This window comes from Sminthopsis crassicaudata, chromosome 1 (assembly GCF_048593235.1).
Source record: "Sminthopsis crassicaudata isolate SCR6 chromosome 1, ASM4859323v1, whole genome shotgun sequence".
In the NCBI taxonomy this organism is placed as follows: Eukaryota; Metazoa; Chordata; class Mammalia; order Dasyuromorphia; family Dasyuridae; genus Sminthopsis; species Sminthopsis crassicaudata.
Window position 1 is genome coordinate 263,262,680 of NC_133617.1, and position 27,954 is coordinate 263,290,633.

Below are 27,954 nucleotides of genomic sequence, written 5' to 3' on the forward strand. Positions count from 1 at the left end.
TGTGACATACTTGTGATAAGTAGGTTATATTTTTCCATTGCAGATGAAAAAACAAAACCAAATCTCTTCTATTTGAGCTCTGCTTTGTGAATATAGTTCTGGCTTTATTTTTTGAGGAAAGGCTACATTTTTACATGAAAATCAGTTTCTTCTGTAGTTAAATTATAGATAATTTTAGTTCAATAATAGAAAATCCAAATAGAAAATTAAACTGTAATAGATTTGGGCCAGCTAGGTGGTGCTGAAAGGAATGACAATCCACTCCAGTATCTCTTATCAAGAAAAAATCCCAAATGGGATCACAAAAAGTTGGCTGCAATTGAAAATGACTGATCAACCACAAAAGATTACAGATTCTTCCCACTTTCCTCATCTGTAAAATAACGAGATTGGACAAGCTATTCTCTAAGGTCCCTTTCATACCAATGATCAATCCTAAGATCTTTTGACTCCTATCATTCTGTTCTTTTCTTCTAGCCTTCTATCTGATCATGGGTGACCTTGTCCTTAACAATCTTTAAGATTCCTCAAGAATTAAGGTTTCCCTTTTTCATCTACATGGTTGTCCATCTCTGCTTGCAAGTTGGATTTATTTGGTCTGAAGTATCTTTGTTTGACCTATCAACATGAATTAAGTCACTTTTTTGTCCAAAGCTATTTGGTTCACTACCTTTCATTATTTCACCTTTCTTATAGTCCCTTCTTGCAGTACTGATGAGAGAAGCTCTTAACAGTGCCATCTACAATGTCTAATCTCAAGATGAAACTCTGACAATTACTTTCCTTAATCTGCCTGTATTTCTACCTGAAAGGGGCACTAACTACCCTGAAGTATGTTTGATGTGCAAACCTTAGCTCACATATCTTGCTTTTAACATCTTAACTACACTGTGTCTCTGTCCTGCCTATGGGCATCCATGTCAGGGCTGTCTTCTTCAATTAACTGCAAGGTCCAAGGGAACAACTATTGTGTCTATATAACATTACAGCAGCTTCTAGTTGGGGATAACCTCAAGGAAAACTGGGAAATGAACAAAATTGGTTTAAAGTTACCTCAACCTCCCCAATCTAGATGAAGTACCAAATTATATCTTCATTTCTTCCCCCAGACATCTAAATGCTCTCATGGATCCTTCCTTGATAAAAACTTATTTTTAGTATAGAATCTGAAACTCATTTACACTGAGGCTAAAATTGATAATAGCATAAATTATTTTTCTCTCCCTTGATATATGTGCTTTAGTGTGGACATTTTAAGTTAAAGGGATGGAGACCTAAGGGCAAAAATCACATGGATAAAGGGAGGGGTTTATGAATATGGAGCATGAACTTTCCTAGCACCTTTGAAATAGCACCATGTGAAACAGATAGCATGTTAAGACTATTTCTGACTTAAATGTGTCCTATTGCACTATGGACAAATAGAACAATCCTAGAATATTGGATGCTAAAATGCATTTCCTAGATCATCTAGTTTTAACATTTTCATTTTAGTGAAAAGGAAATGCTGTGAAAACAGCATTTTTTTTGTTTTTGTACAAAAATTGTTTTTGTAGATGAAAGGAAGCTGGGGAATAGGGACCTTGGATAAGTCACCAAAAGGTCAGTTCATTTCATGAAGCATCTACTATTTATAGGAGCCTGGATTATGAAAGTAGTCATTAAAATATCAAGAAATTTACAGTTTAATGAGAGAAAAGTCATATGTTCGAGTAACCAAGATGTAATAAACAGAGTAATTAATGTAATTAATGCAAATTAAAGGTCCAGGTAAATTATAATGAAAAATTTGACAGAAAATAAAAACCATATTGTGCTTCAGATTTAGGGCAAGGGAGAAGGGCACAATCATGATCATCAGGGAAGGATACAGTATTGGGATTAGGCCCAAAGATGTAGCCAAAACATTAGCAAGCTAATAGACTTGTAATACCTGCTTAGGCTGAAGGCAGAGTTAGAAATAAGAGGTGGAAGTGGTATATTAAACAATGTGTTTGATGTAAAAGAAAGCTTAAAAAAAATTTATCAAAGGTATCTAAAAGAAAAATGGGACAACTAGGTAGTGAAGTTAATAGTGTCCCATGCTTGGAATCAGGAAGACCTGAGTTCAAATCCAACCTATGGTATTTACCAACTGTGTGATACTGAGCAACTCACTTTACCCTGCTTTCCCTCAGGTACCTCATTTACAAAAATAGGGTAGGGGAAAGAAATGCAAACCAGTGCAATATCTTTGCTAAGAAAACCCAAAATCAAGTCACAAAAAGTCAGATATGACTGAAACAGATGAACAACAATAACAAAGTGAAATGGATTGCTCTGTGTGATAAATGAAAATCCCTGATGAGTTCTTGAAGTAGAGGCTTAGGTTTAGAAGTTCCTTCTAATTCTTAGATACCATGTAAGTTCATGTGGTAGATGTCAGTCAAGATCTCCAAAAGCTAGAAGATGAGTTATATTGAATAAAATTCAATTTAATGGAGATAAATGGGGTTCAAAAATTAACTTCACTTGTTAGAATGAGGAAACTGTGATTAGACAACTGTTTCTACTTTTAAAAAATGGGAAATTTTAGTAGACTGTAGTTTTATAGCAGGTAACAGTGTGACACTATAGACACATGCTACTCTAGTTTCCATTAAGAAAGAAAGAACATCCAGAAAGAAACAGGTGATAATACTGTTCCAAATGTCTTGCTCAGCTCAGATGCATATAGTATTAAGTATAGTTCTTTATGCCATATTTTAGGAAGGGCAAATAAAACCTGGAGATATATGAAATAAGGAAGTCATAATAGCAAAGGAACTGGAGATAGACATTTGTTAAGTGATCATGATGTATCCAGCCCTGGACCTGGGAAGAAAGATACCTGTGAATATTAAGTAAAAAATGCAAATAAATGGTTGCTGCTTTCAATTTACCTAGGTTTTACTAGGGACGGAGATGAATGTGGGAATTCAAGAGGTGTATAGATGAAACAATATAAAGAAAGTGGCGAGATAAATCAGTTAATCCCAAAAATTAAGAACAAAGCTCAAATATCCTAATACCCAGTCAAATGGACCCTAACCCTTTTTTTTAATGAACACATGAAGTCACAGTAAAAAAAATAATAATTTCCATGAATTATCTTGTTTGTTTATATGAGTTTATTTGGATATACTCATCTCTCTATTTTATACATACTTATCATCCCTTCTCTGATAACCCATGATGACTTGATTTATCTCTCCCCCCAACACATAAGCTTTTCTAATTAATGTTTTGTTCATTCATTCATTCAATGAGCATGTATCAATTAGATGCCTTCCATAATTCATATTCTATTAAGCACAGGTGATACAAAGACAAAAATGAAATAATCCCTTTTTAAAGATATTTTCATTCTGTTAGTGGGGAAATGTGAATATATATATATATATATATATATATGTATATATATATATATATATATAAAAGCAAAATATATACAAAATTATTTGAAATTGTAATTATTCCCACAGACATCCCTTCTCACTATTAATATTTTTCTACTAACTTCTTTTCTGCTTTCTATAGACATGCTTAAGTTTCTTCACATTTCTCTCCCTTTCTCTTTACTATCTTTTTACCAACCCCACAAGATTTCACAGCTCTTTCCTATTACAACTAAACTCCTAGAAAAAAGCAAGAAAAAAAATCTTGTTTCCATTTCTGTTACTGTCATTTTTCAAGCCTTGGAAGCTTATGAATTCATCATTTAACTGACATTACTGTCTCTGAAGTTATCAACAATTTCTCAGTTGCTAAACTCAATGACCTTTTCTTTAACCCCATTCTTTTTGGCTTCCTTATAGGACTCAGTGTTATTGACCACTCTATATGTAGAGAAGAATTGTGTATGTTTAAACCTATATTGGATTACTTGCTGTGTAAGGGAAGGAGATAGGGAGAGAAGAGGGAGAAAAAATTGGAACACAAGGTTTTGGAAGGGGGAATGTTGATAAACAATTTTGCATATATATTTGAAAATAAAAGATTATTATTTTAAAGTTAAAAAGAAATCCATATTCAATATGAAGTCTCTCCAAAATCTTGGGAAGGGGATTAAGAGAGAAATTTGACTTTCCAAAGTTACCAATAATATCTTAATTTCCAAGTCTTATCATTTTTTCTCAAATCTTTTTCAACTTTACTGCAACTTTTGACACTGATTTCCTTAATAATCTTTTCTTTTTAGGTTTTTATGAATCTGTTTTTCTACCTTTCTTCTACCTTAGTGATCCTTCTTAAGTCTCTATTCATTAACCTCATGTCATCCAAAACTCTACCTCAAGCCCTCTTCTCTCTCTGTACTCTAATTAGAGATCTCATCAGTTCCCAAGTTCAATTATCAATACTATACTATAGATTCTTAAAGCTCCTTATCCACTCCTCACCTATCTGCTGATCTCTAGTTTTGCATTTCTAACTGCCCATTGGACATCAGAAGTAGATATCCTATAGATGTTTTAAATTCAACATCTCCAAAACTTTCATTATTTTTCTCCTATGCTATTTTATTTCTTGCTTCTGTTATTATAGAGATTTTCATTCAACCTAGTTGTTATCCTTAAGTCTTCAACTTTCTTTTCCTCCCATATTATCTGTTGACAAATCTGTTAATTTTACCTTTGTCATATCCTTTATATGTGCCTTATTTCCCTCCTCTGTTATTGACACCACCTTTGTAGAGTCCCTAGACCTAGACCTAGACCTAGAATAACATCCAGACCATTCCCTAGAGTCTGTTTGGCAGTGTCCCTGACTCCTCCAGTACACCCTCCACTTAGCTTCAAAGTGATCAACCTAAAGTACATGCCTACCTATGTTGTCAATGAACACTAGTTACTTCCTATTATCCTCAGGATCAAATATAAAGTCCTCTGTTTGGACTTCAAATTCCTGCATAACGTGTTCTACTTCACACCTTTACAATGTTTATATGTTATATTGTATCTCGTATTCTGCAATTCATTGACATTGGTTTTTTTTGCTATTTGTCTCACAAGATCTCCATCTTTGGGCTGGGGATTTTTACTGGCTGTTCCCCATCCTTTCCAAATAATGCTTTGCCTCTTAAACTATGCCTCCTGACCTTTGTGATTTCTTCCAAATTTTAGCTAAATTAACTTCTAAATGAAGTCTTTCTCAATTCCTCTTAACTCTTGATTATTTGTTACTTCCTATTTTTCCTACATATAATTATTATTTAATAAAAAATTAGTTATATATATATAATATATACTCATATTACTACTTTATAATTATTATTTAATATTATAATTACTTACTATTCTATATATAAGTATTGCTTCCTATTTAACCCATATATAATTTGTTTTATATATTTATTTGTATGTTATTTCTCCACTAGATTCTGATCTCCTTGAAATTACCAATTGTCTTCTGCCTTTCTTTTTATCCCCAGGATTTACTTAGCAACATGAATGAAAAGAAGAAAGCATTTAAAATTGTTTATCGACTGACTGTGACACTTGCCTTTTTACTATTCCTCACACAAGACACTCTATCTCCTAATTCTATCCTAATTCCATGCATTTTTACTGTCTGGGAATTCCCCAAGTCTGTAACTTCATTTCTATCTTCTGCTAAAATCCCATTGTTTGCAAGAATCCTTTCCTGGTTCTCCTTAATATTAGTGTCTCCTCTCTAATGATTATCTCTAATGTAGCCTATATTTATCTTGTTTGTATAAAGTTGTTTACAGGGTTCTCATTATTATACTGTAGGATCCTTGAGAGCAGGGACTATTTTTGAACAAAGTAGATGCTTGTTAGTAAATGCCTTTTGACTGATAAACTGATTCTTAGACCTGTCTAGATTATATCATTGCCTTTTCCACCCTTAAAATGGTGTTAGGGCTCATCCAAAATAAGTGCTTTCTTTCAAAGAAAGGGAGGCACACTAATTGAATGGGAAGACCCCCATTGATTCCTGGAAAAGAGTAGTTCTAGAAGAGTGGGCTGGAATGTTAACCTAGATTGTATCTATTCTTACTCCAAGATTCATTTTCTGGAATATAGTCAGGTCAGTGAATTTGAGAGATCAAACCAGTTTGGACATCACTCTCTCCAAACCAGAATGGCTTGGATATAGATTAATGATAAATTAAATAAATATATTCCTTTTTTTTTTTTTTTTTTTGAGGCTGGGGTTAAGTGACTTTCCCAGGGTCACACAGCTAGGAAGTGTTAAGTGTCTGAGACCAGATTTGAACTCTGGTCCTCCTGAATTCAAGGCTAGTGCTCTATCCACTGAACCACCTAGCTGCCCCAATAAATTTATTCCTAGCAGAAATAATACCTGTATTTAAATGAAGAATAAAGCCTTGTTGTTAATATTGTTTTTCTTTTTCAACTTAAGACAAGTGATGCTCAATCTGAGCATTGGAAGAAGCTAGGGATTCTAGCTTTTTTTTTTTTTTTTTTAGGAAAGAGTTTAGATTGGAGATGTAAGAAAGGGATGATAGAAAATCAGCTTGAAAAAAATAAGATCAATAAACATTTTAATTAGATATCCCCATTCTCATTGGAAAAATAATATTTCAAAACAAAAATATGATTATGGCTCTTTTGAAGAATCTAGTAACATGTTTATTATTAGGGTAAATGTTAAATGATAAGAGTGGCTATTTGTTACAAAAAGAAAATAGATGATGTATATTACTCAGTAGGACTCAGCTAAATGATTCTTATTTTGCAGAAAAGAATTGACTGTCATTTCATGAAGAAAAAAGGTATTAAAAAGTGCAGTTATTTCAATTATTATAGTCATTGTAGTAACTGCTTAAAAGGGTTCAAAACATGGAATTTCTTTTTCAATGACATAGTTTATTCTTATTTAAGATCAGTTTGAAATGTTGGCTTTCCTAAATAAAATGTGTTCATATGATTTCAAATCAAATCCTTCTTTTTTCTTTTATATGAAGTGTAATTGAATCACCAATCAGAGAAAATCCCAAACTACAAGCCTGGGATCTGGAATGTTTCTTTCCATGGAGACATTCAAACACTTTCCTTCACTTTAGATGGCTTTACTAACAGAAGAACACTTCATCTTGTGAAAGTAATCTCCAAACACCTCCTTCTGGCTCAGCCCAAGAGCTCTGTGCAGGCCTCTCTGTTGTGTGCTTTTGTCAGCAATCTCTAAACACTCAGAAATTCTTTACTTTAATATTTAGCTTCTGTGGACTATGAGGTACCTTTTTTAGAAGATTGTTGCTAATTATTACCCAGTTCCTACTATAATGTTTCCCTTCACTTTATGCTTCCCATTATCTTTTAGTGCCAATGGCAGGATTTTTTTTTTTTCCTGCCGGTGTCATCTTGGATGGAAAACTGTCTCTTGTAGTTTCATGAATTCAGTGCCAAAGGAATAAAAAAATCTCAAGTGGGTCATCCATGTACTAGCTGCTTAAAATGTTTGTTACTCATTTAAACTGTGAGGGTCGCAAGGAAGCAAGTAGTTATTTCTGAACCTGAACTCACCTTTGAATAAGTGAATTAGTTTAAACAATTTGGGGAATGTGATCTATTCATGTCATCAGTGTGTATTGCCAGCTCGGTCTTCCTTCTATCCTGAGACAAGATTTATTAGTTCAGATATTTGTCACACTGCTTTCAAACTTCAAGGGCAGGGAATTCTTTACTTCCCTGATTCCTTGATATGTTCAGTATTCTTAATTTGTGTGCTTTGTATCAAGACAGTCTATCTTTTCCCATTGCTTATAAAGTACATTTCTTTCTTTTTTTTAAGCAACTAAGGTGATTTTTTGGTATCTGGCAGTACTTTTTCACATTTCCCTCAATTTAGCTTTCATGACTAGTCAATTACTTTGTTTTTTAAATTTCCCATAAAAGATTTTTGTCTCTACCAGTTTTTCATTTGTTTCATCAGAACTTTTTTTCCTTTACATTTATAATTTTATTTTGTTCTTAAGTGGAAAGCCATCTTTTTTTCATATACATTTAAAACTCAAGTCATTCTTCAACCACAAAATTTGTTTTATAACATTTCTTTAGTGTAACACACTATATTTTTTCTTTTGAAAATGCTGTACAAAAGACCACATTTCACTTTGCCAGAAGATAAGGACCACTTGTACAAACCACCATTATCTGGTAATCTTTGGGATTTCTCTAATGAGAATCTTTCATCTATCTGGCATTATCATGGAATAAGATTGTTCCATGTATCAGAACTAGCCATATAACTGAAGCCACATTTTAAGGCCTGAAACTTTATTCAAAACATTTTTTTGAAGAAGTTATTTTTATGATGAATTACATATTTCATTCTACCCCCTCTTTTAACAAGAATTTATTCAGCTTTTTCTCAACAGTTCAAATTATGGATTTAGGATATCCCAAAAAAGATCAATTATTATATTATGTAATAAAACTACAGGGCCTGCTGACATATTCTAGAATAATAGATTATTCTGATAGAATAAACTATCACAGATAAGAGGGCCTTCAGATAAATGACACAGTGAAGGAGAGTCCTTGGGTGTGGAATTAGAAAGATCTAAGTTTAAATCTAGCCTCTAACACTTACTAGCTTTGTGACATTGAACAGGTCATTTTAATCTTTTGCCCTTACTTCAGCTGTAAAATGGGGAAAATAATGCCACCTACCTCCTAGGATTGTTGTGAAGATCAAATAAGATAATTTTAAAGCACTTAGCATGGTGCTTTATATATACATAGTAAATACTATATAAATGTTATTATTTTTAGTCTAACTCATTTACTTTATAGATTAAGAAAACTGAGGACCAGGAATATTAACTTTTTTTTTTCAAAATTACACAGTTAAAAAATATGAGAACTAGAATTGGAAATTAGGTTCACTGATTTTGAGTCCAAGAGTCTTTCCATTAAAGCATGCTAAATTTTAAAAAGCTACTGATCAATAAGTTAACTTACAAATTTCCTAACTAATAAAAACTTGGACTATATGACTTTGTCAGATCAAGTTAAAGTTATAAATTTCAGCAATGTGGCCATGACCATCTCTCTAAAACTAACTCTGTACTTTTATTCTTATTTCACTCTTTCTAATGAAAAAAATTTTATAGATATTTCTCCTTCTACTCATGACACATGTTAGGTGTGATTTTTTTAATGGTTCAGATAGGCTTAGCCAATTCCAATGAATTTCAGATGTTATAATGATTGGATCTACATCTTAGTTTTAAAAATTAATTTTAATTCAACATGGTGTTATTAGCATTTCCTATATACAAGGCATTATAGTGAGGTCTGGGGGGAGGTGGGTATATTAAGACAAAATCAAAGGTAGTCTCTGTCCTAAGAAGCTTACACCCCCCCTGGAAAATATAATATTCCACAGGTGAGAAAATATAATATGAAAAGAATATAAAAAGAAAAAAAAAAGTATGGAATCTAAACTGGGAAACAATGGAAAAGGGAACCCAGATAAAAAGATATAACAGTAATCCAGGGAAAGAGGTGGCTAGGGTCAAAACTTAAAAAATAGAGAAAAAAATGAATATGAAAGATATTATGGGATAGAATTATCAATATTTAATAGTTGATAAGGTAGAGAGTTGAGGAAGATGGAGAATGAAGAAGTGATGCATGCTCTGAGGTTGCAGACCTAAGTAACTTGAAATAGTATAGTGTTCCTTAAAGAAATAGGGAATTTGGGGATGATATTTTTTTATTAAAAAAAAAAAAATCTATGCAGAGGAAACCTCTCAGGATCATGGGACACTCTTAAGGATAAGGATATATTCAAATTTAGATGTAGCCATTCCATGTTTCCTATCATAGCCAATTCATTATACTTATTTCTAGAGTGTGCGTCTGGGTAAAGTGAAAAATGATTATATGAATGGGGCAGAAAAGGTTCTCCTTCACTCCTTGATAAGAAAACTATTTTTGCTTCAACACAAAATGGTGAAATTGAATAAATATGATCTAAAACTACTAAGCCATTCTAATGATATAATATTTTCATAAAGCTTAATTTATATCTGTCTAAAAATATAAGCTAAACTCTTTCTAGGGACAGAAGATTGACCTCTGACATATAAAGACAAGCCTTGGTAACCATAAAAGTCTAAAGATTTAGCAAAGTATATCAATGCTAATTCTTGTACTTATATATACTTAACAATTCTATAAAGGCCTATGAGACTTGCAGCTTAGAGAAAATGGCTTCTGAATGTTTGGGAGGTCATCAGTCTATCCTTTTACTACATAAAAGAACATTTGCCAATAGTTGCTAACACCTGGCCTGGGGAGATAGGCTCCTAAAAGGTGTATATGTACACACACACACACATATGTATGCGTACGTACATGCATAGACGTATTGAGAGATTTCTTTTTCCCCTCAATCTTGTATTATTTTTCCAAATACACATAAAGATAGTTTCTCCCATTCATTTTATAAGATTTTGCATTTGAAAATTTTCTTTCCTCTTTACTTCTCCCTTCCCTAAAATAGCATGATGTAATTTTCTTATAGATTAAACATGTATAAGCCTTTTAAATATATTTCCATATGTGTCATGTTGTACACGAAAAATCAAACCAAAAGGGGGAAAAAAACACAGGAAAGAAAAAGCAAATGAACAAAAATGTGAAAATACTATTATGCTTCAATCTACATTCAATCTCCATAGTGAAAGAGAGATGTCTTTATTTTTTTCCTAATTACATGGTAACAATTTTTTTTATATTTCATTTTTTAAAATAAAATTTTAATTTCAGACAATGAGGTGATTCAGGCAAATACTTAGTATATAGAGAGCCATCTGCATCCAAAAAGAGGATTGTGAGGACTGAATGTGGATCATTAAATAGTATTTTCACTTTTTTTGTTATTGTTGTTTGCTGGCTTTTTGTTTTCTTATATTTTTCTCTTTTTGTTCTGATTTTTCTTGTGCAGCATGATAAATATGGAAATATGTATAGAAGAATTGTACATGTTTAATGTATCTTAAATTACATGCTATTTAGAGGAGAGGATGGGAGAAGAGGGAGAAAAATTTGGAATACAAGGTTTTGCAAAGGTGAATGTTGAAAACTATCTTTGCATATATTTTGAAAATAAAAAGCTACTATTTAATAAAAATATTTTTAAATTTCAATTTCAAAATCTCTTTTTCAGCCTATCTTTACTCTTCAATGAGAGAACAATTTGATATAGATTATACCTGGGAAGTTATACAAAGCATATTTCCATGTTATGTTGTGTAAGAAGACACAGACACCACCTCCCCTGCCAAAGAAAACAATTCTAAGAAAAATAAATGGGGAAAAAAGTACATTTTGATTTGCACTCAGACTCCCATCAGTTTTCTCTGAAGGTGGAGGATATTTTTTATCCTAAGTGATTTGGAATTGTCTCAGATCCTTTTGATTTCTGAGGATAATTAAATCATTCACAGTTTCTCATTTTACAATATTGATGTAACTGTGTACAATATTATATGATTCCTGCTCATTTCATTTTGTATCAATTCATGTAAATCTTGCTAGGTTTTTCTCAAAGCATTGTACTTGTCATTTCTTAAAGTACAATAGTATTTCATCACAATTATATGCAATCCCCCAATTTCCAGTTTGATGCCACCACAAAAAGAGATACTATAAATATTGTCGTACATAAAAGTATGTCCTTTTTCTTTCTTTTTAAAAATTTATTTTTAATAATGATCTTGTAGTACTATTACTCAGTCACAGTATATATGTATTTTTGTAGCCCTTTAGGCAGAGTTTCAAATTGCTTCCTAGAATGGTTGGATAAGTTCACAACTCCATCAATAGTGTATTAGGGTCCCAATTTTCCCACATCTCCAATATTTAAGTTAGTGGGTTTTTTTTTAATTTCTGTCATATTATTCAACTTTATGGGCAAAGTGTTACTTCAATGTTGCTTGAATTTACATATCTCTAATCAATAATAATTTAGAACATTTTTCCATATTATTAGAAATAACTTTGAAAACCTCCTCTGAGAACTGTTCATGTCCTTCGAACATTTATCAATTGGGGAATGATTTGTATTCTTAAAAATTTAAATCACACAATCACTGTGTATTTCCCTCCATCCTATCTCTTTCTGTCTGTCTCTGTTTCTGTCTTTCTCACTGTCTGTCTTTCTGTCTCTCTCTCTCTTTTTTCATCTCATTCCTCCTCAAAAAATGTTTTGCTTCTGACCTCTCTTCCTCCCTTTCTATCAGTACCTCCCAATTTCTTTTTTTTCTCTTATTTCCCTATAGAGTAAGACAGATTTCTATACCTGAGTATGTATCTTATTCCATCTTTGAGTTGGCTGAATCAGAAGTGGTTCAGATGAGAGGTTCAAGTATTCTTTTACTTCTTTCTTACCTTCCCCTCCATTGTAAAAGTTCTTTCATATCTCTTTCATGTGAGATAATTTATCTCATTCTACCCATCCCTCCCTTCTTCTTTCAGTGTAACTTTCCTCCTTCTCCTTAATCCCATGTTAGTCAACATATAGCTGTACATGCCTTCTAACTGCCCTAAAAATGATAATGTTCTTGGGAGTTAAAGGCATCATTTTTCCATGTAGGAATATAAACTGTTTTATTTTTTGAACTCCTTATGCTTTCTCTTCCTCTTTACTTTTTATGCTGCTTTTGAGTCTTGTATTTGAAAATAAAAGCTGTGGTTTGTGACTATGATATAATATTTTATGCTATAAGAAATTATGGGCAAGATATTTTGTGAAAAGTAGAAACGTCTTACATGAAGTGATGCAATGCAAAGTGAGCAGAATAAGAAAGTAATTTATACTATAGTATCAATAATGATAATCACTTATGAATGACTCAGTTATTCTTGTCAATCAGTTATCCAAGATCTTTCTGAAGGATTTTTGATGAAATACACTGTCCATCTCCAGAAAAAGAAGGGAATCTAAATGCAGATCAGATCATACTGGGTTTTTTTTTAACTTTATTTTTGGGAGGTTTATTTGGTCTATATTTTCATTCACAACATGATCAATATGGAAACATGTTTTGCAAGACTGCACATATATAAACTATATCAAATTGCTTGCCCTCTCAAATGAGAAAATATAAAGGAGGGAAGAAAGGAAGGAAAGAATTTTGAGCTCCAAATTTTAAAAAATTAATGTTAAAAATTGTTTTTACATGTAGTTAGAAAAAATAAAATATTTAAACCAAAGTGTAGTTGTTTATGCTACTCTGACTGTTTCAAGTTTCCTTTGGAGACTGACACCAAGCATTTGGTTTACTATTCTTTAACATGTTGCATTTATAAATGTGCTTTACAGTTATAGAATATTTCATATGCATTATCATCAATAGATTCTTATAGAAATCTTATGAGATCAGCAGAGTAGCTATTCTTTAATCCTTTTTGTAGATTAAAAAGGGAACCTCTGATAGGTTAAAAGATTTATACAACTTTGATTTTTTTTTTTTTCATTCTGAAATCTCCTTATAAAGGACTCTGGTCCACATAGAAATCTCTTAGAACAAAGAAAGATTTAAGCAAAACTGACCAGCATAGCAGTCCTGACTTCTGACAGATGTGACATCTCTCAGACCTAGTCCCCAATATCTCTACTAAGAAGAGGGAAGTAGATATATTACATCATTTGTCCTGGGGAATATCAAGAGATATCCAAAAAGAGACATACAACTATATTACTTTTTCTTGCCTAACTTTGAGTTTACTATAGGCTATTTCTCCTCTATAAAATCACTGCAAGAGAGAGAAAGATAAATGAGGAGGCAATAATGGTACCCTGCTATTTCTTTTTTATTCTTTTTTTCATCACTAGATTTCTGTTGAGTTATTTATATTCTTCTTTTCTTATTGCCTCCATTATTATTTCTAAGTTTTTTCTTTTTTTATAATTGTATGTAAAAGCTTTTTTAAATTAATTTTTATAATTATAACATTTTCTTTGATAGTACATATGCATAGGTAAATTTTTCTTTTTTTTTTTTTTTTTTTTTACAACATTATCCCTTGTACTCCCTTCTATTCCGAGTTTTTCCCCTCCTTCCCTCCACCCCCTCCCCTAGATGGCAGGTATTCCCATACATATTAAATATCTTATAGTATATCCTAGGTACAATATATATGTGCAGAACCGCATTTTATTGTTGTTGCAAAGAAAGAATTGTGTTCGGAAGGTAAAAATAATCTGGGAAGAGAAACAAAACAAAACAAAACCAAAAAACCAATGCTCACAGTTTACACTCATTTCCCAGTGTTCCTTTTCTGGATGTAGCTGATTTTGTCCATCATTGATCAATTGGAATTGGATTAGCTCTTCTCTATGTTGAAGATATCCACTTCCATCAGCATACATCCTCATACAGTATCATTGTTGAAGTGTATAATGATCCCCTAGTTTTATTCATTTCACTCAGCATCAGTTGATGTAAGTCTCTCCAAGCCTCTCTGTATTCCTCCTGTTGGTCATTTCTTACAGAACAATACTATTCCATAACCTTCATATACCATAATTTACCCAACCGTTCTCCAATTGATGGACATCCATTAATTTTTCAGCTTCTAGCCACTATGAAAAGGGCTGCCACAAACATTTAGGCACATACAGGTCCCTTTCCCTTTTTTAGTATTTCCTTGAGATATAAGTCCAGTAATAGTATGGCTGGGTCAAAAGGTATGCACATTTTGATAACTTTTTGGACATAATTCCAAATTGCTCTCCAGAATGGTTGGATTCTTTCACAACTCCACCAACAATGCATCAGTGTCCCAGTTTTCCCACAGCCCCTCCAACATTCATCATTATTTGTTCCTGTCATCTTAGCCAATCTGACAGGTGTGTAATGATATCTCATTCTCCCTAATTATCTTACTTACAAGCGGTTTAGCATATGAGTGGTTCCAAAAAGGCCTTGAATGAACTGAATAGGTTTTTAATCTAAGTAAGATAATTGATTTCGACTCAATAAATCATGGTTCTACCCCATGAATACCTTATGCTTCTCATCAACCTAAACCTAATCCTGGCTTTCCTGTTAGACTTAATAGGGATCCTAATTTATCAATCCTACCTAATATCAACCCTCTTATACCTAGAGGGCATAATGTTATCCCTTTTTATCCTCATAACCCTCTTAAATTACCCACTTCCACATATTCTCAATATCCATAACCCCTTTGATTCTCCTAGTCTTCTCAGATTGTGAAGCAGCCATTGGTCTAGCACTGCTAGTTAAAATCTCTGCCACCCACATCTCTGATCATGTCCAAAACCTTAAACTCCTACAATGCTAAAAATCCTTATATCAACCTTCATACCTAATCCCTTTAACCTGATACTCCAAAAAATCCTGAATCTGAATTAACACCACAACACACAGCTTTTTAATTAGCATTTGAAGCTTAACCCTTCTGTATCACAGCTCAGACCTAGGTTACAACTACAACACATCTTTTTCACTGGACTCTCTATCAGGGCCTCTTCTAGTCCTATCCTGTTGACTTTTACCACTAATAATAATTGCAAGCCAAAACCATTTAGCCCACGAACCCTTAACATGAAAAAAAATCTACCTAACCATACTAATTATTCTCCAACTATCATTAATTACAACCTTTACCTCATCAGAATTAATTATATTCTATATCCTGTTTGAAACAACCCTAATTCCCACCCTTATTATTATTACACATTGAGGGAGCCAAAATGAACGACCTAACATAGGCCTATACTTCCTTTTCTATACACTAGTAGGCTCACTCCCACTCCTAGTTGCCCTACTTCATCTTCAAGCAAACCTAGGCTCTCTTCACATCCTAACCATATCACTCATCCCCAACTATAGACCCCTCTATATCAACCACTATACTATGATATGCATGTATAACAGCATTTATAGTAAAGATACCACTATATGGCCTTCACCTGTGACTTCCAAAAGCACACATGGAGGCCCCTATTGCGGGGTCTATAGTTCTAGCTGCTATCCTACTAAAACTGGGAGGCTACGGCATTATATATATATATATACATACATATATATATACATACATATATATATATATATATATGTATGTATATATATATATATATACACACACATATATATATATATATATATACGGCACAACCCTAACTGAGCCCGTAACAACTAACTTATGTTACCCATTCATAATTCTTTCCCTATGGGGAAATGTAATTTGCATTTCTCTGATCAATAGTGATTTGGAACACTCTTTCATATGAGTGGAAATAGTTTCAATTTCATCATCTGAAAATTGTCTGTTCATATCCTTTGACCATTTATCAATTGGAGAATGGCTTGATTTCTTATAAATTAAAGTCAATTCTCTGTATATTTTGGAGATGAGGCCTTTATCAGAACCTTTAACTGTAAAAATTTTTTCCCAATTTGTTACTTCCCTTCTAATCTTGTTTGCATTAGTTTTGTTTGTGCAGAAACTTTTTAATTTGGTGTAATCAAAATGTTCTATTTTGTGATCAATAATGGTCTCTAGTTCTCCCTTGGACACAAACTCCTTCCTCCTCCACAAGTCTGAGAGGTAAACCATCCCATGTTCCTCCAATTTATTTATGATTTCATTCTTTATGCCTAAATCTTGGACCCATTTTGATCTAATCTTAGTATGTGGTGTTAAATGTGGGTCCATGCCTAGTTTCTGCCATACTAATTTCCAGTTTTCCCAGCAGTTTTTGTCAAATAATGAATTCTTATCCCAAAATTTGGGATCTTTGGGTTTGTCAAAGATTAGATTGCTATTTTTATTCACTATCTTGTCCTGTGAACCTAACCTATTTCACTGATCAACTAGTCTATTTCTTAGCCAATACCAAATGGTTTTGGTGACTGTGGCTTTATAATATAGTTCTAGATCAGGTACAGTTAGACCACCTTCACTTAATTTTTTTTTTCCATTACTTCCCTGGAAATTCTTGACCTTTTGTTGTTCCATATGAATTCTGTTGATATTTTTTCTAGGTCATTAAAATAATTTCTTGGGAGTCTCATTGGTAGAGCACTAAATAAATAGATTAGGGAGTATTGTCATCTTAATTATATTCGCTCAACCTATCCAAGAGCACTGAATGTCTTTCCAATTATTTAAATCTGACTTTATTTTTGTGGCAAGTGTTTCATAATTTTGCTCATATAATTCCTGACTTTCCTTTGGTAGATATATTCCCAAATATTTTATACTATCGACTGTTATTTTGAATGGAATTTCTCTTTGTTATCGCTTGCTGTTGCATTTTGTTGGTAATGTATAAAAATGCTGAGGATTTATGTGGATTTATTTTGTATCCTGCAACTTTGCTAAAATTCTGAATTATTTCTAATAGCTTTTTAGGACAGTATTTGGGGTTTTCTAAGTATACCATCATGTCATCTGCAAAGAGTGATAGTTTGATTTCCTCATTTCCTACTCTAATCCCTTGAATCTCTTTCTCGGCTCTTATTGCCAAGTCTAGCATTTCTAGTACTATATTGAATAGTAATGGTGATAGTGGGCAACCGTGTTTCACTCCTGATCTTACAGGGAAAGGTTCTAGTTTATTGCCATTACATATGATGTTTGCTGACAGTTTTAAATATATCCTCCTTATTATTTTAAGGAATAGTCCATTTATTCCTATACTCTCAAGCGTTTTTAGTAGGAATGGATGTTGGATTTTATCAAATGTTTTTTCTGCATCTATTGAGATGATCATATAGTTTTTATTAATTTGATTATTAATATGGTCAATTATACTAATAGTTTTCCTAATATTAAACCAGCCCTGCATTCCTGGTATAAATCCCACTTGGTCATAGTGTATTATCCAGGGGATGATTTTCTGAAGTCTTTTTGCTAATATCTTATTTAAGATTTTAGCATCAATATTCATTAAGGAAATTGGTCTATAGTTTTCTTTCTCAGTTTTCGATCGACCTGGTTTAGGTATCAGTACCATGTCTGTGTCATAAAAGGAATTTGGTAGTATTCCTTCAATCCCTATTTTTTCTAATAGTTTATATAGCATTGGAGTTAGTTGTTCTTTAAATGTTTGGTAGAATTCACATGTAAATCCATCTGGTCCTGGGGATTTTTTCTTAGGGAGTTGTTCTATTTCTTTTTCTGAAATGGGACTATTTAGACTACTTACTTCTTTGTCTGTTAATCTGGGCAAGCTATATTTTTGAAGGTATTCTTCCATTTCATTTAAGTTATCGAATTGATTGGCATAAAGTTGAGCAAAGTAGCTCCTAACTATTGTTCTAATTTCCTCTTCATTAGTGGTGAGTTCACCCTTTTCATGTTCAAGACTAACAATTTGCTTTTTCTCTTTCCTTTTTTTAATCAGGTTTCCTAAGGGTTTGTCTATTTTGTTGGTTTTTTCATAGAACCAACTCTTAATTTTATTAATTAATTCAATAGTTTTTTTTTTTTATTTTCAATTTTATTGATCTCACCTTTTATTTTTTGAATTTCAAGTTTTGTGTTTGTCTGGGGGTTTTTAATTTGTTCCTTTTCTAGCAATTTCAGTTGTAAGTCCAATTCGTTGGCCCTCTCTTTCTCTATTTTATGCAAGTAGGCCTGGAGAGATATAAAACTTCCCCTTATTACTGCTTTGGCTGTATCCCACGCATTATGGTATGATGTCTCATTGTCATTTTCTTGGGTGAAGTTAATTATGTCTATGATTTGCTGTTTTACCCAATCATTCTTTAGTATAAGATTATTTAGTTTCCAATTATTTTTTGGTCTATTTTCCCCTGGCTTTTTATTAAATGTTATTTTGATTGCATTATGGTCTGAAAAGGATGCATTTACTATTTCTGCCTTACTGCATCTGATTTTGAGGTTTTTATGCCCTAGTATATGATCAATTTTTGTATAGGTTCCATGAACTGCTGAGAAGAAAGTATACTCCTTTCTGTCTCCATTTAGCTTTCGCCAAAGATCAATCATATCAAACTTTTCTAGTATTCTATTTACCTCTTTGACTTCTTTCTTATTTATTTTGTGGTTTCATTTATCTAAATCTGAGAGTGCAAGGTTGAGATCTCCCACTATTATAATTTTGCTGTCTATTTCTTCTTGCAGCTCTTTTAATTTCTCTTTTAAGAATTTAGTTGCTGCACCACTTGGTGCCTATATGTTTAATATTGATACTGCTTCATTATTGATGCTACCCTTTAGCAGGATATAACACCCTTCCTTATCTCTTTCAATTAGATCATTTTTTGTTTTTGCTTGATCTGAGATGAGGATGGCTACTCCTGCTTTTTTGGCTTTGCCTGAAGCATAGTAGTTTCTGCTCCACCCTTTTACTTTTAGTTTGAATGCATCACCCTGTTTCAGGTGTGTTTCCTGTAAACAACATATAGTAGGATTCTGACTTTTAATCCAGTCTGCTAACTGCTTCCTCTTTATGAGGGAGTTTACCCCATTCATATTTATGGTTAGAAGGACTAATTCTATATTGTTTGCCATCCTGTTAACCCCTGCTTATGTTTTTCTCCTTTCCTTCCCTCTTACCCCCTTACCCGGTATTAAACTTGTGAACACCACTTGCTTTTCACAGCCCTCCCTTTTTAGTATCCCTCCCCCACCTCAAAGTTCCTCCCTTTATTTTACTCCTTTTCCTCACAATTTCTGTTTTCCCTTCCCCTTAGCTTACTCCTTCCCTCTCACTTTTCAATGAAGTGAAAGAAGTTTCACCATAAATCGAATATGTTTATTGATACACACTATGTTCATCCCCCTCCTTTCTTTCTCTCAGATATAATAGGTTACCTTTGCCTCTTTATGAGATGTAGTACCACCACTTTACACTTTATGATATAATTTCCTTTCCACCTCCAGTTTCTAGGACAAATTATATATATGTTCTTTACATATTTTTATGGCAGAAGTAATGATGAGTAGTAAATGATGAGTAGTAAACTGTGGTCTAAATAGAAATGGGTCAGTTCCTTTTCTCTCTCTCCTTCCTTCCCCAAAGTAACCAATGGCGGGTTCGGCAGCAAAGGAATTTGCTACTTAATGAAGTATGGAAACATAGTCTTTATTGATTAGAATGGGAACACCGGAGAGCTGGTGGGCAAAATGTGTGCATGGTACAAGGCCATTTGCAAAGAGAAGATTTTTGAGTTCTCTCTTTTATGCAGTGATGTAAATAAGATAAGGACTCTCTTGTTATCTTTTGGGGACAGACAGAAGTCTCTTCCCAAAAAGGAATTTCCTGATGCCATTTGGTCTATCCGAGCAGATTAGAATGGGGGCTGTAAAACCCTGGCCACCTCAGATAGCCCAAACTAGTTTGACCAGATCAAAGTCCAAGTCCCAAAAGAAGTTGGAGATCAAACAAAGAATACCAAGGGGCTACCACCCTCAACAGTATAGTTCTAAAGATTTCTTTTTACCTTTTTAGAAATCTCTTGAGTTCTGTATTTGAAGATCAAACCTTTTATGTAGGTCTGGTTTTTTCATCAAAAATAGATGGAATTCATTTATTTCCTTAAATGTCCATCTTCTTCCCTGGAAAACGATGCTCATTCTTGCTGGGTAAGTTATTCTTGGCTGCATACCAAGTTCCTTAGCCTTTTGGAATATCATGTTCCAGGCCCTGCGTTCTTTTAATGTGGACGCTGCTAGATCCTGGGTTATCCTTATTGTGGATCCTCCATATCTGAATTGTTTTTTTCTAGCAGCTTCCAATATCTTTTCCTTTGTCTGATGGTTCTTGAACTTGGCCACTATATTTCTTGGCGTTTTGATTTTAGGGTCCCTTTCAGTAGGTGATCGATGAATTTTTTCAATGTCTATTTTACCCTCTGTTTCCAAAACGTCTGGGCAGTTCTCTTTGATAATTTCCTAAAAAATAGTGTCCAAGCTCTTTTTTTCCTCCCATTTTTCAGGGAGTCCGATTATTCTCAAATTGTCTCTCCTGGATCTGTTTTCCAGGTCTGTTGTCTTTCTGGTAAGGTACTTGACAGTCTTTTCAATTGTTTCGTTTCTCTGGTTTTGCTCGACTACCTCTTGGTTTCTCCTTGAATCAATCATTTCTACTTGTTCGAGTCTAATTTTCAATGATGTATTTTCTTCACTCACTTTTTTTATATCTCTTTGTAATTGTCCAATTGAGTTTTTATCTTCTATGGAATTTTTTTCCATTTTATCCATTTTATTTTTTAGATTGCTGTTTTCTTTTTCCAGCTCTCTAATCCTGTTTTCCTTGGAGTTGTTTACCTTTTCCAGCTCACTAATCCTGTTTTCCTTGGAGTTGTTTACCTTTTCCAGCTCACTAATCTTGTTTCTCAATGATTTGATTTCTTTATCCACTCTGTCTTTGAATGCATGGGATGACTTCTCCAGGCTCTCTTGCCAAGCTTCCCTTTCCTTTTCCCATTTCTCTTCCAGCTCTCTTGTGAGAGCCTTTTTGATTTCCTTTTAGAGATTGTTTTGTATTGAGGAGCAGCTCATATCCCCCTTAGAAGATTCCTCTGGGGACAGTCTGTTCCTAGTCTCCTCAGTATTTGAAGTCTGCTCTCTCTCCATACAAAAGCTGTCAATGGTTAGAGCCCTTTTGAATTTTTTGTTCATTTTGTCAAGAGCGGAATAGAAGAAAACAAATTGACAAGAGAAACAATTGGTCTGTTTTGCGGGGGATGGGGCTGGATGGTATTAATGGGCTTCTTCTACAGACTGGGGGGGAGGGCAGCAGAGAGGCACTAACAATACAGCGATGGCTGTACTGAGTCTCTGCTCTGAGGCTCTGAGAACTCGCTGAGTCAGTCCAGGTGGGGGTGGGGGGGGCAGTTCAGCGAGAGGCTAGCTTTCTGGGGTTTTAATCTCCACCTCCAGTGTTTACACCCTCTCCACCGCTCCTAGCCTGCTGCCAAGACGGGTCATCCACACTGAGGTAAAAGTCTTTTCACAGAAACTGCAGAGATCACACCCCTCCCCCTCCGGTCTGAGCTATGTGAGCTGCCTGTCTTGCTCTGGCTGTCTGCCCTCAGTCTGCGCCCAGTCTGATTGACCCTCCTCCGAGCAAACACAGAACTTCTCTGGTGAATTTCAAGGATGTCTTCTCTTGGTGATTATTTGTGGATTTCTTTCTGGGTCAAGCATTAAGTCTGAGGCTTGTCATGAAGTAAGTTCTGAGAGAAAACGAGGAGCTCAAGCAGCTGTCTGCCTCCATGCCGCCATCTTGGCCGGAAGTCCTAAGTTTTTTCTTAAGGAGACAAATTTAATATGTATTTTCCCTTCTCCCTTCTTAAATTCCCCCCTTCAAACATTGTTTTATCAAGTTGTTTAAGGGAATTGTATTCAACAGTTCTTTTCTTAATCCTGCCCTATTTGTTGGTTTAAGTGTCACTCCATTTTATGTAAGGGATTCTTGTTCCCACAGTAATTTATATAATGATCGCCTGAATTAAATTCATTCAGTTCCATTCATTCAAGTACATTAACACCCAAGATCCTGATATTTAAATGTTCCACCTCCAGTTTGACAGCATTCAGCTAACCCTGGGGGCAAGTATCGTGGCGCAGTGGATAGAGCAGCAGCCCTGAATTCAGGAGGACCTGAGTTCAAATCTGTCTCAGACACTTGACACTTCCTGGCTGTGTGACCCTGGGCAAGTCACTTAACCCCAGCCTCAGGAAATTTGAAAACAAACAAACAAACAAACAAAAAAACATTCAGCTAACCTTGATTTGTAAATTTTACATTCAAGGTCCTTATGCAATATTGATCTTTATGACACTGAATTTTGCTTTCATCATCACATATATATGCATCTGAGATTTCTTTCAACTTGGACCTTGTCATTTCATTAGTAGTGAAAATACTTGTAGTTGTCCTTCATGCTTCCTTGGTAGCATATTAGACATCCTCATACCTGAGTAGCTCATCTTCCAAAGTCATATCTTTATTTCCATTTATTTATGTACTTATTTTTAAAACACCTTGCTTTATGATCATGTTGGAAGAGAAAAATCAAAACTAAAGGAAAAAAAAAAAAACTATGGGAGATTAAAAAGCACAAAAATAATAAGTGACCATAACATGTGTTGGTTTACATTTAATCTCCATAGTTTTTTGTTTGTTTGTTTGTTTGTTTGTTTGTTTGTTTCTGGATGTAGATGGTATTTTCTATCCAAAGTCTATTGGGATTGCCTTGGATCACTGAACCACTGAGAAGAACCAAGACTTTCATAGCTGATCATTGCATATTCTTGCTGTTATTGTGTACAAAAGATTCCTGATTCTGCATGCTTTGCTCAGCACCAGTTCATGTAAATCTTTCCAGTTCTTTCTAAAATAAGCTTGTTCATCATATTTTTTATAGAATAATAATATCCGTCATCTTCATATACCACAGCTTATTCAACTATTTCAACTATTCCCCAATGGATGGGGAATCTACTCATTTTCCAGTCCTTTTCTATCATAAAAAGAGCTGCTACAAACATCGTTGCACACTTTCCCCTCCTTTATGATTTCCTTGGGATACAGACCCAGTAGTGGTACTGCTGCATCAAAGGATATGTATAGTGTGTAAGGCATTGTTTGAGCATAGTTCCAAACTGATTTCCAAAATGATTGAATCAATTAATAACTTCATCAACAATGCATTCATCTTGTAGTTTTACCATCTTCACCATTTATCATTTTCCTTTTTAGTCATATTAGCCAATATGAATTGGGTACCTGAGTGGTTTTAATTTTATATTTCTCTAACAGTCATTTAGAGGATTTTTCAAATTGCTATAGATGGCTTGAATTTCTGTTCATATCCTTTGACCATTTATCAATTGGGGAATGACTTGTATTCTTATAAATTTGATAGTTCTTTATTTTAGAAATGAAACCTTTATCAGAAACACTGTCTGTAAACATTTTTTCCCAGCTATTTCCTTCCCTTTTAATCTTGTTTCTGATGGTATTGTTTATGCAAAACCTTTTTTTAATTTAATATAATCCAAATTGCCCATTTTGCCTTTCATAATGTTCTCTAGTTCTTCTTTGATTATAAATTCATCCCTTCTCCAAAGACCTTGATAGGTAAATTATTCCATTCCTTGTTCTGCTAATTTGCTTATGGTATCACTCTTTATGCCCAAATCATGTACCCATGTTGACCTTATTTTGGTATGGAGTGTGAGATGTAGATCTATGCCAAGTTTTTCATACACTATTTTCTAGTTTTCTCAATAATTTTTGTCAAATAGTGAGTTCATATTCCAGAAGCTGGAGATTAGAGGGTTATCAAATATGAGATTACTATAGGCCTTGATTATTGTGTCATATGTATGTAACCTATTCCACTGATCCACCACTCTTATTTCTTAGCCAATACCAAATGGTTTTGATGAGTGTTGCTTTATAATATAGTTTTAGGTTTGGTACAGCTAAGCCATATCTTTTACTGCTTTAATGATGATTGTGGAGTTTTCTTGCAAAAAATATTGGAGAGGTTTGCCTTTTCCTTCTCCAATGTATCATTTTTTGTCACAACTCTGTACTATAAACTGTCCATCTGGCATAGCCCCGTATAGTACAGCTCATAGTTTCTTCGAGCCACCTAAGTCTCTCTGCCACAACAAATCCAGAAGGGACATATTAAGCTTACATTCCATTAAAAACACTCACAAAATCTCTTATCCTTGCTAAAAAAATGTTTTTTTAAATATAAATGTAAAGCTCAAGTTTGTGTCTATTAAATTTCATTTTGTTAGGTTTATCCTAGCGTTCTAGTTTGTATCTTAATATTCTAGCTTGTCAATAATTTTTGGTTTGATTGCATTCACTATATTAGCTTTGAATCATTTATAAATTTAATAGATAATGACATCAGTGAAAGTGTGACAGAAATGATCAGATTCATTCTGTTTTTAAAAAATTCATCTTATTTATAATTAGTTGATTTTATCCTGTTACTGCCTAAATCATGATTCTTTGTCTCTAAACTTCAGAAATTCAGCTGTCCTGTAATGAGATTTAGAGATCCAAGTCTGCTACTAATCACTATTATAATTTTGCCTAAAGGAAATCTTTCATACTTGAGGAATGTGGGTAGACACCAGAGAGTCAGGTTTAGTATTTTTATACTCTCAAGCTTTCCTTCAAATTTGTTTGGTTATCCAAAGAGGTTTTGTTCACTATTAATACCCTTGTAAGTGGACCCAAACAATGAACATTTCTTAGCTAGAGAAGGAAAGGAGGGAGTTGTTGTTAGCTTCTCATTCCCAATTTCTAACAAATCATAATATTCCTCTATGCCTTAGATTTATAATCAATAATAGCAATTTTGCCATTCATGATATCAGCTCTTTTCATCAATTATAACTCATTCTCTCCCTACGAAGTTTTGTGTTCCATTTTGCACACTGCAAAACTATAAAAGAAGAGTTGTTCCCATCAGTTAGGGATTTTGCTTTGCTAATAAATTGATTGTGTTTGGAAACTTAAGTCTCAGTTTATCTTAACAATAACTGTTAACATGATTAAAAAATAGGGTTAAGGACAGATTTTCCAGGATATTTTTCTAGAGATTTTCTTCAAAGTTGACATTATACTGTTAATCGCTCTTTTTTGGATCTAGGAATTCAACCTGTTTAAATTCATCTAATTATACCATTAGCTCACTCACATTTCTTTTTATTTTCTATAAGAACACATTTAGAGACATTGTCAGATGCTATATTGATTTGGGTAAATTTTAAATATTCTTTTTATCAGTATAGCAGCACTGCCAAAAAGCAAATTAACTCAGTTTGGCCTTGCCTAATTTTGATAGCTCCATCCTCTCTTTGTCTTTGTAACCATTGCTTCCTCTTATAGATCTTCACTCATCATTAATTTAATAACACATAAATTTCATCATTAATAATAATTTTTTATAAATATAAACACAGAATTACTTTTTTTTTTTTTTTTTGGCAATAATGTTAAACAGAAGAAAAAACTTCCTGACAATGAGTAAATAAGTATTAGTGTCTAAAAGAAATTGTGGAACTTCCAACCACGAATAGTTTATTTATATGAACAAGAATTACAATTGTTTTTCTTTGAACATTTGGAAGATATGACTCCCAATTTCCCTTAAAGAAATGATCTCAATTCATTGATCACTTTTCATAGCTTTAAACTCTATGATCCTAACATAAAATCATTCTGATTTTATTTTCTGTTTTATTACATTTGTTTTTCTATAATTGTCCAAATTATTTTATTTTGTATTTTATTGATTTTTTTATTATAGCAATCATTTCCAATAATGGTCTTTTACCATCTTTAATATTTCTTTATACTAAAAAAGGCAGTGGTGTGTGTTAGAGAGAGAGAGAGAGAGAGAGAGAATGGATGGACATTTGACAATTGACAAGTATAATCCCCAAACTCTTAAGAAACAGGAAAATATTTTATTACTTATCTTTAGAATGAAGATTGGTTATTAACATTAATCTAGTATCTTAGTGCCTTTTATTATTTTTGTTTTCATATTAATGTATCCTTGTATATATTGTTCTATATTAGTTCATAATGATCTACCCATGTTTTTCTTATTTCCTCCTACTTTTTAACTTATGGCATAATAATATTTCATTAACATAGACATATTCCTTATTTAGCCATTCCACTGAAAAAAGTGTTGCAAATATTTTGATACAGTTGGGATTTTTCTTTCTGGTTTGCCTTCCTTAGCATACATGTTTAGGAGAGAGAATCAGTATGTAAGGATAGTTGAGTGATTTTTGCATGTAATTCCAAATAAGTTCTCAAAATGAAGTCATCAATTCATAGATCCACCAAAATTAATTTAGTGTGCCCATAGCCCTTCCAACATTGATTATTTTTGTCTTATCTTCTTTGTCTTCTCTGTCAATTTGAGATAGGATTTTTTTTTCTATGACCAAGTTGAGACTCTTATGTGCTTTTAAAGGAAATAGTAAAATTGTTAATCAGACTAGTTATAATATAGTTATATTAAAGTGAATAAGAATCAAAAAGTAAGTTTTGTTTGCATAACCTTAAGAGCGGGGTCATAATAGGTGATGATTGATTTTTAAAATTTCTAGCAAAGGAGAAAAAAAAAGACTTCTGGAATATGAAAACTTTTGATTATCATGGATTTTATTAATTAGTGCATATTTTAATGACACAAAAAGAGAAGTCATGTTGCCCCGAAACACTTGCTCAACCTGGGTGCTTTTTAGTTATAAATGGTTTATCACTGTGAGTAACTTTAATCTTGATATCATTAAGACCATGTGTGAATTTATGTTCCTGCACCTTTTGGCAAGTTATTTATCCATCTTATTTGAAATTCTTGTACATGTAAGCAGTCAAGCATTGCTAATTGCATTGTAATTAATTCTTAAAATCTCTTTTGTCTGGTGAAATTTGTTAGATAATTTACAATAATAATTCTATAAATAATTTAATTTGTGTGTGTGTGTGAGAGATAGAGACAGAGAGAGAGACAGAGACAGAGACAGAGAGACAGAGACAGAGAGACTGAGAAAGAGACAGAGACAGAGAGACAGAGACAGAGAGAAAGACAGAGAGAAAGAGAGAGATAGAGACATTCAGAGAGAGTTTAAGTCCCCACACACCCATAGAACATATGAGAATATCTTATTTGACCCTTTGCAAATAAAAAGATGGGATATTTATACTGTTCTTAAAAAACTGAACCCTGTTAACATAGAAGTAATAAACTAGACCCACATGATCTCTTGATATTTATTGGTGCTCCAATAAGATTTTTCAGCTATTATCTAGGTGACTAGAACCTTGTATGGATTTTCATAAGGAAAAGTTCAGAACTCTTATTTCTAAAACTATTTGTGAATTATATTTATGAAATATATATAAATATTAAATATAAATATATTCTACTTA

At 33.2% G+C, this 27,954-nt stretch overlaps 1 protein-coding gene across 4 annotated transcripts in view; it reads left to right on the forward strand.

Annotated features, from left to right (window-relative positions):
- The window catches only part of LOC141549279 (uncharacterized), a 165,652-nt gene that overhangs the window by 53,134 nt on the left and 84,564 nt on the right, over positions 1–27,954 (forward strand). The gene's annotated exons all lie outside the window — the stretch shown is intronic.